Genomic DNA, 10,000 nt, shown 5'->3' on the forward strand with positions numbered 1-10,000 from the left:
GTCGCTACGTAGCGACCGAGCAATCGTCCCGCTCGGTCGCTACGTAGCGACCGAGCTCGAGCCAAAGCTCGGTCGCTACGTAGCGACCGAGCGATCGTCCCGCTCGGTCGCTACGTAGCGACCGAGCTCAGCCAAGCTCGGTCGCTACGTAGCGACCGAGCGATCGTCCCGCTCGGTCGCTACATAGCGACCGAGCTCGAGCCAAAGCTCGGTCGCTACGTAGCGACCGAGCGATCGTCCCGCTCGGTCGCTACGTAGCGACCGAGCTCGAGCCAAAGCTCGGTCGCTACGTAGCGACCGAGCGATCGTCCCGCTCGGTCGCTACGTAGCGACCGAGCTCAGCCAAGCTCGGTCGCTACGTAGCGACCGAGCGATCGTCCCGCTCGGTCGCTACGTAGCGACCGAGCTCGAGCCAAAGCTCGGTCGCTACGTAGCGACCGAGCGATCGTCCCGCTCGGTCGCTACGTAGCGACCGAGCTCGAGCCAAAGCTCGGTCGCTACGTAGCGACCGAGCGATCGTCCCGCTCGGTCGCTACGTAGCGACCGAGCTCAGCCAAGCTCGGTCGCTACGTAGCGACCGAGCGATCGTCCCGCTCGGTCGCTACGTAGCGACCGAGCTCAGCCAAGCTCGGTCGCTACGTAGCGACCGAGCGATCGTCCCGCTCGGTCGCTACGTAGCGACCGAGCTCGAGCCAAAGCTCGGTCGCTACGTAGCGACCGAGCGATCGTCCCGCTCGGTCGCTACGTAGCGACCGAGCTCAGCCAAGCTCGGTCGCTACGTAGCGACCGAGCGATCGTCCCGCTCGGTCGCTACGTAGCGACCGAGCTCGAGCCAAAGCTCGGTCGCTACGTAGCGACCGAGCGATCGTCCCGCTCGGTCGCTACGTAGCGACCGAGCTCGAGCCAAAGCTCGGTCGCTACGTAGCGACCGAGCGATCGTCCCGCTCGGTCGCTACGTAGCGACCGAGCTCGAGCCAAAGCTCGGTCGCTACGTAGCGACCGAGCGATCGTCCCGCTCGGTCGCTACGTAGCGACCGAGCTCAAGCCGAAGCTCGGTCGCTACGTAGCGACCGAGCACTCGTTTCGCTCGGTCGCTACATAGCGACCGGGCTCGAGCCAAAGTTCGGTCGCTGTGTAGCGATTGAACCTTTCCGAACATCGATACGACACCAGTCCTTGCATTCTCGTCAAACCTTCGAATGCTATCTCCCGAAGACCGTAGCAAGCTCAGTCTATGTTTCCCGCTATTCTAATTCATCGATCAAACTTCGCGGATTAGAAACCGCGGAAAACTCGTAGTAAACGTGTCGAGTCGGAAGACGGCCCAAAGGGACCTAAAACACGACTCGAGGCCCATCCTACGATTTTTCCTAACCAAAAGCCCGTGAACCACAGCATGGTTCGCGCTTGGCCCGCGAGGAAGGATAAATGTCAAGTTTCCGCGGATAAATACGGAAGTTTTGAAGATAATTGTGAAGATCGGGAAAAATGGAATATCTCCATTTTTATGCTATGACGGCTTAAGGGCAGAAGAGTAAAAGCGTAAACCGACCTTGGAGCTAGTATATAAGGAGTCCTAGGCGAGGAGCAGAAGGGAGAACTTTTTCAGAGCAAACTTAGCACTTAGAGCGATTTAGGCAACTTTCCGTTTTTGTTATTTCGAGCTGCGACTCAATTAGGTTTAGCCGTCTTAGGGTTGCTAGAACTAGGAATCTCGCCGACAGCTCTCGAGCCCAGGCTTATACCTTGTTGTAACGCTCATACGCAGATTCGGAATAAGATCTATTTTGCTCTCTTTTCGATTTCTTATTTTTATCGTTGTTATTCTCGTGTTCTGATTGCTTGACGTGTGGTAATTAACAGATATCCGGGTCCTCTGGGAAACTAGGGTTTTCTTAGTTTCCTTATTTAAACGGAAATCGACAGTGCGAATTTCGGTTCCCACAGTTTGGCGCTAGAAGGAGGGGGACTTACGGATCAATCTAACCCGCAAAAGCCACACACAGTCAGACATGTCAACCAACGACGCGGATAACGTGCAAACTCCCCTTAACGGAGGCAGCGGCACCGATCTCCACACTCCGGTAGCGGACGTATCTGCGGCCAACGCGCAAGCCAACGCCGCGACTCTCGAGGAGTTTAAAAAGATGTTCGCCACCTATGAAAAAAGGTCGGAAGAACAGGATAAGCTCGTGAATACCTTGACCAAACAGGTTGAAACCTTAACGGCAAGGACCCAAGCTATCCGTCCCCGCGGAACCACCAAAATCCGCGGGAAGAGGCTCGATTTCGCCACCCCACTCGATAGAGCAGGAGTCGCGCGGGAACGACCTTCCGGTCAAAACCCCAGCGAGAAGTCTCCCATCGAGAAGGGGAACTCTGAAAGTCTTCCGCTCCCTGCAAAGGACTCGGAGGATAACGAAGCCGAACACATTGACCTGGACCCTAGCGATGTCTCCAACGACAGCGACGAGGATGGCGACAGACATCCAAGAAGGACCAGAAGCCGATCCGCTCGGGAAGGCTCCCCGTTCGAAAAACCAATGACGGAAGAAGAAGAAGTCGCCTATTGGAACGAACAAGAGGAGCTGGCCGAAAGGCAAACCGAGCTCACTCGCAGTAAGCGCCGACAGGCTCGGAAATCCTCTGACGAGACATCGGATATCCGCGATCTTCGCGACTACATCACCAAGACTGCGGCAGAAGTGAGAGCCGTAAAGTCTCAAATCCATCATGCTACTAGTGCTGCCCCCGAGATCGATCGACTGCTGGAAGGAGCTCGAAAGACCCCCTTTACCAATCGCATTTCGGACATGAGGGTGTCCGATCCGGGAAAGATCAAAGTACCGAAGTACGATGGTACGGCCGATCCGAAAGCGCACCTTCAGGCTTTCCACATCGCGATGGGAAGAGCAAGACTGAAGGACGGCGAAAAGGATGCCGGCTATTGCCGCCTGTTCGTCGAAAATCTTGAAGGAGCAGCGCTCGAATGGTTCGCACGCCTTCGTCGCAACACCATCGGGAGTTTTCGACAGCTCGCATCGGAATTCCTCAAACAGTACTCTGTATTCATAGACAGGGAAACCTCCGATGTTGATCTCTGGAGTCTCTCCCAGAGGGAAGACGAACCCCTCCGCGAGTTTATCAGCCGATTCAAATTGATAATGTCCAGGGTCAGCGGGATAAGCGACAAAGTGGCCATCGACGCGCTGAGAAAGACGCTCTGGTACAAGTCGAAATTCAGAAAATGGATAACTCTCGACAAACCGCGAACGATCCAGGACGCCCTCCACAAAGCAACAGACTATATCATAGTGGAGGAAGAAACTAAAGTCTTATCGCAAAAACATAAGCCGGCAAGACCATCCTCGAAAGACGCAGATCCGAAGGGGAAAAAGAAGAACTCTCGTAACGACAAGTACGTCCATCACGAGGGGGAAGATCTCCAAGGGGCGCATAACTATGCGATCAGTTCGGATCAAGGCCGGACCACGGGCAACACATGGACTCGCAATCAAGGGTATGACGAGAACACCTTCTGCGAGTTCCACCAATCCCGAGGACACTCCACGACTAATTGCAAAGTCTTAGGAGCAAGACTGGCCGCGAAGCTGCTCGCTGGAGAGCTTTCGGAAGTAACTAGCGTCAAGGATCTCATCCTCGATTCTGATCGGCCTCCAAAGACGGACAGAAATCCGCCCGCCGAAAAATCTCCTCAACGAAACCAACCTGGGGATAAACGCGGTAGGAGGCCGGATGACAAAGGGAACGATAACAATCGTCGCAGAGTCAATATGATCATCGGAGGATCTCAATACTGCGGCGATACCGTGTCAGCCATCAAGGCTTACCAACGGAAGGCAGAATCAAGCGCAAAATGGCCTACATGGTCTCCTCCTCGAGACGGCCAAAATTGCTCGATCACCTTCACGGAGGAAGAAGCCGGCGGTATCGACCAACCTCACTGCGACCCTCTCGTCATAGATCTCGTCATACGAGATTTAGAAGTCGGAAGGGTACTCGTCGATACGGGAAGCACGGTCAACGTAATCTTCCGCGACACTCTCAATCGGATGAGTATCGAACTCGGAGAGGTAATTCCGACGCCAAAACCACTCACGGGTTTTTCAGGCGAAGTGTCGATGACTCTCGGGTCAATCCAATTGCCAGTCATGGCCAAGGAGATCACGAAAATCGTCGAATTCGCGGTAGTCGACCATCCCGCTATCTACAACGTGATCATGGGAACCCCATGGCTCAACGCCATGCAGGCAGTTCCGTCAACTTACCACCTGGGTCTCAAGTTCCCAACGCCGAGCGGAGTCGCGGCCATCTGGGGATGCCAAAAACAGTCGCGACTATGCTTCCTCGCGGAGCATAAGTTAAGGCAAATCACGGCTTCTGCAAACGGCAAACGCGCGAAGATAGATCGATCTTCGGCCAAAAGCACCCCGCACAAGGACGAAGTAAAATCGTCTGTCAACGCAAACGCATCGGACGTCGAAGCTCGACATAAATCCGAAGCCCACGCGACAACTCAACCGGAACATCCGGAAAATAGCGTCGACCCAGCCACGATCGACACGGTCAAGGCGGACATCGCGACACCAACCGCCGAGTAAGAACACTCGCGGCATGAAACAGAACTACGAGATGGCTTGATCCTCGAAAGGGGTACGTAGGCAGCTTGTCAAAAGACGAGTTCAGCTATCCCCCTCTCTAAAAAGGGGGGGGGAGTGGGTGCGTATACTCGTATACTCCCACAATCGCCATTATTGTAATCGAGTTTTTAGAAACATAAAAATTTTTACAATATACACTGTCTTTTTATCGAAAACGCTTACGCTTCAGTTTACGCTCGTCTGCGGCCTCATCCGGCCCAAAAATCGTAAAGATTATCACCTTTCAAACACGCATAATCCTCGAAAATAACTGCGAGACGTCGCAAAAAGTTAAAATTCGAGGACAATGCTAAACAAATTGTCCGAACGCGACCACTAAAAACCTTACACCCCGTTCGTCGATTGGCCCCGACGAACACGCCAGCCGTCTTAAACAAACGCAATCCGATCACTCTTTTGATCTTTAAAAACGTCCAGCACAAGGACAAAAGCGCGCTACAACAAAAATCCGAAATTTTGGTTTAGCACTTCCAGATTCTGAGAAGATGCTCGATTCGTACCATACAAGTCATATAAGCCGAGAACATATCGCGGACTTTAAACCGGTGCGAGTCAGGAAGAAATCGCAACAGGAAAAACGATAGCCGGCTAGTCACCGCACAAACCTTAACCGAAAGTAAACCTAGGTCTTGCCCTAAACCCAACGCTCTGGTCTCAAACATCTCAAGGCATGATATCTAAAAGATACGAGATCATAAACCATGCCTCTCCGTTCGTATCTCAATGTTCTCGAAAATCGTAAAGACAGATAAATTTTTACGAAAATCACGAACGAACCAACAGATCGAACGTCTAATTAGAACTACATACGAGACGACAACTCGTATTTACTTCAACCCTACTCAGGAAAAACTCGAAACGAAACATTTATCATATAAATAAACCGCGTAAAGCGGCAAGGGATTCAAAGCCACCAACGGCCAGTCCCGGAAATACAAATACGGCCATCGTGGCCTAAACGAAATCCAAATTCAAAGGGCCACATTCGACCGAAAACAAGGATAACTGATCCATCCCTCATAATCCAAAGTCGAAGTCCCCGGACAACGAAGCACCAAACGCATCCGCAGGACGATCCACTTCCTCGCCACCGCCGTGAAAATCGATCGGGACCTCCTCGGTATCAGGAGAAACCGGGATGGAATCCCAGAACCCTTGAATCCTCTCGTCGATCGGAGGGATAAGCGCCTCAGCGTGGGCACGGTCACTCATCCCACTCTTCATCAAGCTCATTTCTTCTTCAAACACATAGTCGTCGGCTTGCGTCCTCCAAAGACTTCCGACCGAACCACGGCACTCGCGAAAGTCGCCCACCGAGGTAAAGGCATTCTTAAGATTCCCGTACTCAACCTGGAACTGAGATGCGCGAGTCTTCATCACCTCGACGATCTCTCTTTTGCCTTTCCTCTCCGATCTGCGAACAGCCCGCGCATGATCACGAGTAAGCTGTGCCTCTCGCTCCAGCATCTCGCCTTGCACGCGGGCGAGATCCCGCTCCGCTTTCTCCGCCTTGAAGCGGTAGACCATGGCTTCTCTATGACCCGCCTCGATGGCCGAGCCCAGCAAGCTCAGGCCCTGCAAAATCAATAGGCGTGTTACAAATCCATACATAGGACAATCACTTAAAAATTCCCAAAAAAAAACTAACCCCATTGATGATGCGAGATCCTTCCGCAACGACTCTCGGCCTCGCCGATTCTTTCGTAGGAGGAGGAGCATCGAAACCCGATGGCAGCCCAGCAAAGAAATCATCGAAGTCCGGAATGGGGGCTTCGCTCGAACCGCTTCCGTCGCCGTAAGCAAGGTTCGGATCCCATCCTGGAAGCATAGAGTCATCCATCGAAAACTCTATGTCGCCGAGATCGACGTCTTTTCCCTTCCAAGAGCTCGACTCCGGCGCGGCTGTCGGAGCTTCAACGGGACTCTGGCCGTCGGGTTCGGAGTCGCTTCCCGTATCCGCGTCCAAAGCTGGACCAGGTTGCACAAATTTCAGCGCCTTCCGAACCCTTCTCGGCGTGAAAGAAGTCCAGAAGAAGGGACCATTCCTGAGAAGATCCCTCACCGCGATAATATCCTCAGGGAACGGAGCAAGAGGATTGATGAAGGGACGATTGTTCGGCAACCTCCGGAACAGTGGAATGCAACTCTCTTCGACGGACGCAGCGTCCAAACGAACAAAGAAAAAGAACTTCTTCCACGAGTTGAAGTTCGAAATGAACTTCTTAACCACCGACATAAATTTCCGAGGGACAAACCTATGCTTATCCGTATCCTTGACAAGTTGAAGCCTCAAAAGCGCTTCATAATGATCGACGGAAAGGGAAAGGCCATGCTCATAGCTTAGGATCAAGATCCCAATAAGGTGCTGAATGGCAAGGGGTGTCAACTGACTTATCGCGACTTCAAAACGGTCCAACACTCGGACGAGAATTTCGGGTATGGGGAACCAGAGGCGACAACGCACTATGAACACCTCATAACAAGTAAAGTAACCCTCCGGGGGGTTGTTAGCACATTCCCCGCGGCAGGGAACCCGGAACTCCACAACATCCGGGATGCGGTAGAACGACCGCATCGTCGCGAGAAACTCGTCAGTGGTCCTACTTGCGTCCTTTCCCTCGACTCCACGATGGACCAGGACCGGGAATGGCTTCTCCTTGGGAGGGATCAACGAGCCATAATGAGCAACCCACCATGCCTCGTTCTCGGCAGGATGCACCGAGTGAGGCACGAACTCCGTCTTCGGAACGACGAGCTCTTCGTAAGGACTCGCGGACGAAGACCCTTTTTTCGCAATCTTTTTCTTGCTCGACATCTTTACACTTCTCTTAAGAGAATAGAGGAAAAGGGTGGAGAGAAAGATAGAAAGTTTTTGAAAGATCTTAGAGAAAAACAAGAAAGTGAAAAAATTATGGAACAAGTTACCTCTCTTCTTATAAGACATGAGGATTTACTATTCAAGCTCGGACTTTCGCATATTAATTCCATCCATCACGCCTAACTTGCCAAACATGCCTAACCGCACGCTAGGATCCCCCCATGCATGATCCTAACGGGCTGGGGGGCTAACTGTTGGGGTCAAAAACGGTTACGACGGAATTACCATCCGAAAATCCTCAGAGATCGTATTTCCGAAAGGGTTAAAGAAGGGATGTAATTTTCGTAAAAATAAACTATACGAGGTTATTTCTACGAAGAAGTATTCTTTGGGATTCAAACCAAACGATCGTCCCGCTCGGTCGCTACGTAGCAACCGAGCTCAAGCCAAAGCTCGGTCGCTACGTAGCGACCGAGCAATCGTCCCGCTCGGTCGCTACGTAGCGACCGAGCTCGAGCCAAAGCTCGGTCGCTACGTAGCGACCGAGCGATCGTCCCGCTCGGTCGCTACGTAGCGACCGAGCTCAGCCAAGCTCGGTCGCTACGTAGCGACCGAGCGATCGTCCCGCTCGGTCGCTACGTAGCGACCGAGCTCGAGCCAAAGCTCGGTCGCTACGTAGCGACCGAGCGATCGTCCCGCTCGGTCGCTACGTAGCGACCGAGCTCGAGCCAAAGCTCGGTCGCTACGTAGCGACCGAGCGATCGTCCCGCTCGGTCGCTACGTAGCGACCGAGCTCAGCCAAGCTCGGTCGCTACGTAGCGACCGAGCGATCGTCCCGCTCGGTCGCTACGTAGCGACCGAGCTCAGCCAAGCTCGGTCGCTACGTAGCGACCGAGCGATCGTCCCGCTCGGTCGCTACGTAGCGACCGAGCTCGAGCCAAAGCTCGGTCGCTACGTAGCGACCGAGCGATCGTCCCGCTCGGTCGCTATGTAGCGACCGAGCTCAGCCAAGCTCGGTCGCTACGTAGCGACCGAGCGATCGTCCCGCTCGGTCGCTACGTAGCGACCGAGCTCGAGCCAAAAGCTCGGTCGCTACGTAGCGACCGAGCGATCGTCCCGCTCGGTCGCTACGTAGCGACCGAGCTCGAGCCAAAAGCTCGGTCGCTACGTAGCGACCGAGCGATCGTCCCGCTCGGTCGCTACGTAGCGACCGAGCTCGAGCCAAAGCTCGGTCGCTACGTAGCGACCGAGCGATCGTCCTGCTCGGTCGCTACGTAGCGACTGAGCTCAAGCCGAAGCTCGGTCGCTACGTAGCGACCGAGCACTCGTTTCGCTCGGTCGCTACATAGCGACCGGGCTCGAGCCAAAGATCGGTCGCTGTATAGCGATTGAACCTTTCCGAACATCGATACGACACCAGTCCTTGCATTCTCGTCAAACCTTCGAATGCTATCTCCCGAAGACCGTAGCAAGCTCAGTCTATGATTCCCGCTATTCTAATTCATCGATCAAACTTCGCGGATTAGAAACCGCGGAAAACTCGTAGTAAACGTGTCGAGTCGGAAGACGGCCCAAAGGGACCTAAAACACGACTCGAGGCCCATCCTACGATCTTTCCTAACCAAAAGCCCGTGAACCACAGCGTGGTTCGCGCTTGGCCCGCGAGGAAGGATAAATGTCAAGTTTCCGCGGATAAATACGGAAGTTTTGAAGATAATTGTGAAGATCGGGAAAAATGGAATATCTCCATTTTTATGCTATGACGGCTTAAGGGCAGAAGAGTAAAAGCGTAAACCGACCTTGGAGCTAGTATATAAGGAGTCCTAGGCGAGGAGCAGAAGGGAGAACTTTTTCAGAGCAAACTTAGCACTTAGAGCGATTTAGGCAACTTTCCGTTTTTGTTATTTCGAGCTGCGACTCAATTAGGTTTAGCCGTCTTAGGGTTGCTAGAACTAGGAATCTCGCCGACAGCTCTCGAGCCCAGGCTTATACCTTGTTGTAACGCTCATACGCAGATTCGGAATAAGATCTATTTTGCTCTCTTTTCGATTTCTTATTTTTATCGTTGTTATTCTCGTGTTCTGATTGCTTGACGTGTGGTAATTAACAGATATCCGGGTCCTCTGGGAAACTAGGGTTTTCTTAGTTTCCTTATTTAAACGGAAATCGACAGTGCGAATTTCGGTTCCCACAAGCCCTCGATAGTGTTGGACCGTCCAGTACCCGAACCGTTCGCTCAAGAGAGTGCCTACCCCTTATATATACAAAACGCTTTTTTTCAGTCTGTCACCAGTAGACATTGGTTGTGTTCCGGGGAGTATTTTTAATGTAAAAAAAAAATACTTCGAATTTGAATCTGATTTTTTGCATGCTTCATAAGGATGGTTAAAGCTATTTTCTGGTAAATTTTCATAAATTTCTTTTGCTTCTAACCATGTCTTTTGCATGCTACAAAGGTCGGAGTTTCGTGGTCTAAACGGATGTCTACAGCAACTTTTGA

Source organism: Brassica napus, unplaced genomic scaffold, assembly GCF_020379485.1.
Source record: "Brassica napus cultivar Da-Ae unplaced genomic scaffold, Da-Ae ScsIHWf_2094;HRSCAF=2746, whole genome shotgun sequence".
NCBI lineage: Eukaryota > Viridiplantae > Streptophyta > Magnoliopsida > Brassicales > Brassicaceae > Brassica > Brassica napus.